The 2,790-nt window shown below is 39.5% G+C and overlaps 1 pseudogene; it reads left to right on the plus strand.

Moving 5' to 3' along the window:
• Positions 1–292: 292 nt before the first annotated feature.
• LOC110192643 (small ribosomal subunit protein uS10 pseudogene) lies at positions 293–642 on the plus strand (annotated as a pseudogene).
• Positions 643–2,790: the final 2,148 nt, after the last annotated feature.

Here is a 2,790-nt window from a genome sequence, read left to right on the forward strand (position 1 = left end):
CCTGGAAAATATATCCAGGAGAGAAAATATCAGAATCATTGGACTATCTGAAACCAGTAATCAAAAGGAGGACCTGGACAGCATCATTCAAGAAATTATCGAGGAAAACTGCCCTGATATTCTGGAACCAGACAGAGGGTAAAATAGGCGTTGCAAGAATCCACTGGTCCTCTTTGGTGAGGTGACTCTGCTGCAGCCGCGTGGAGTCAGCAGTCGCTGCCTCACCTCCTCCTGACTCACCGCTGCTCGCTTTCACCTAGGAATAAGTCGATCAGGAAGCCGCTCCACTGCCATGGCATTCAAAGACGCCAGAAAGACCCTTGTGGAGCCTGAAGTGACCATTCACCAGATCCGGATCACCCTTACCAGTCGCAATGTGAAATCCTGTGTGCTGACCTAATTAGAGGAGCCAAAGAAAAGAACTTGAAAGTGAAGGGACCTGTTCGAATGCCCACTAACACACTTCAAATCACAACTAGAAAAACTCCTTGTGGTGAAGGTTCAAAGACTTGGGATCGGTTCCAGATGAGAATTCACAAACGCCTTACTGATTTGCACAATTCTTCTGAAACTGTTAAACAGATCACTTCTATCAGCATTGAACCAGGTGTAGAAGTTGAAGTCCCCATTGCAGTTGTCTAACCAATCATCTCTTTTAATGAATTGATTGCAACTAGTAAAAAAAAAAAAAAAAGGAAGAATCCACTGAGTGGATTCTCAGGAGAGAGATCCCAAAATAAAAACTCTAAGGAACATTATGGCCAAATTACAGAACTATAAGGTCAAGGAAAAATACTGCAAGTGGTCAGAAAGAAATGATTCAAACATCAGGGAGCCACAATCAGGATTATGCAAGACTTAGCAGCTGCACCATCAAAGGATTAGAGTTCATGTAACATGACATTCTGCAAGGCAAAAGAGCCAAGACTACAAGCAAGAATCACCTACCCAATGAAATGAAGCATGATACTTCCAAGGACAAAATGGCCATTCAATGGAACAGAAGGATTTCAAGCTTTCATTAGGAGGAGATCAGAATTGAACAAAAAAAAATTAATCTCCAATATCAAGAGAAGTCTAAAAAGGAAAAAGGGGGAAAGAAAACATAAGGAATTCCATGGAACTGAACTGTTTACATCCCTACATGGGAAGATGATTGTGTGACTTTTAAAAATTGTACCAGTAATAGCACAGCTTGAAGGAATATAAATAGACAAATGGTATGGGTAAAAGGTGCATTTGAGGGAATGACATAAAAAATAATTAAGGTATAAGAAAGAAGAGTGCACTGGATGCAGAAGGAAGGGAGAGGTAGAATGGGGTAAATTATTTCACATGAAGAGGTGTGAAAAACCTATTATAGTGGAGGAAAAAATAGGAGGGTGGCCAATAGGCATCCCTTGAAACTCACTATTATTAGTATTGGCTCAAAGAGGGAATGATATCACAATAAGTTGAATATAGAAATCTATCTTACCCTACAGGAAAGTAGAAGGAGAGGAGATACAGTAAAGGGGGAGGGGACTGACGAAAGAGAGGGCAGACTGCGGTAGGTGGTAGACAGAAGCAAAACACTGTGAGGGAGGGAAAGCGTGAAAGGAGAGAGAGGACAAACAGGAGAAAAAATATGATAGAAGGAAATACAGTTAGTCATCATAATTGTGAATGTCCATGGGATGAACTCTTTCATACAATGGAAGCAGATAACAGAGTGCATCGAAAACCAGAATCCTACAATATGTTGTTTACAAGATACACAGTTGAGGCCAAAAGACACACCCAGAGTAAAGGTAAGAGGCAAGAATCTATTATGCTTCAACTGAAGTAAAAAAAAAAAAGCAGGGGTAGCAATCTTGATCTCAGATGGGAAAAAGCAAAAAAATACCGAATTGAAAGAGGTAAGGAAAGAAACTACATCTTGCTAAACAAAAGCAATGCAACAAAGATTAGAAGGAAAGTAGAAAGCTGGGAAACCACCTTTACAGCAAGTGTCTCTGATAAAGGCCTCATTTCTCAAATACATACATAGAGAATTGAGTCAAATTCATAAGAACACAAGCCATTCCCCAAATGCTAAATGGTCAAAGGATATGAATAGGCAGTTTTCAGATGAAGAAATCAAAGCCCTCTATAGGTATATGAAGAAGAGCTCTAAATCATTTTGGATTAGAGAAATGCAAATTAAAACAACTCTAAGGTACCACTTCACACCTATCAGATTGGCTAATAAGACAGAAAAGGAAAATGATGAATGTTGGAGAGGATGTGGGAAAATTGGGACAGTTGTGAACTGATCCAACCACTCTGGAGAGCAATGTAGGACTATGCCCCAAGGGTATCCAAACTGTGCATACCCTTTGATCTAGCAATACCACTACTAGGTCTGTATCCCAAAGAGATCATAAAAAAGGTGAAAGGACTTACCTGTGCAAAAATATTCACAACTGCCCTCTTCATAGTGGCAATATATTGGAAATTGAGGGGATGCCCATCAAGTGAGGAATAGCTGAATAAGCTGTGGTATATGAGTGTAATGGAACACCATCGTAATAGTAACATATAATATCATATGATGATCATTATTATAACAGCAATAAGAAATGATGAATAGGCAGATTTCAGAAAAACCTGGAAAGATTCATACGAACTGAAGGAATGTGAAATGAGCAGAACCAGGAAGACTTTGTACACAGTATCAGCAACATTGTGTGATGATCAACTATGAATGACTCCGTTCTTCTTAGCAACACAATGATCCAAGACAAGTCCAAAAGACTCAAGAAGGAAAAT

Source organism: Phascolarctos cinereus, unplaced genomic scaffold, assembly GCF_003287225.1.
Source record: "Phascolarctos cinereus isolate Bilbo 61053 unplaced genomic scaffold, phaCin_HiC Scaffold_9;HRSCAF=440, whole genome shotgun sequence".
In the NCBI taxonomy this organism is placed as follows: domain Eukaryota; kingdom Metazoa; phylum Chordata; class Mammalia; order Diprotodontia; family Phascolarctidae; genus Phascolarctos; species Phascolarctos cinereus.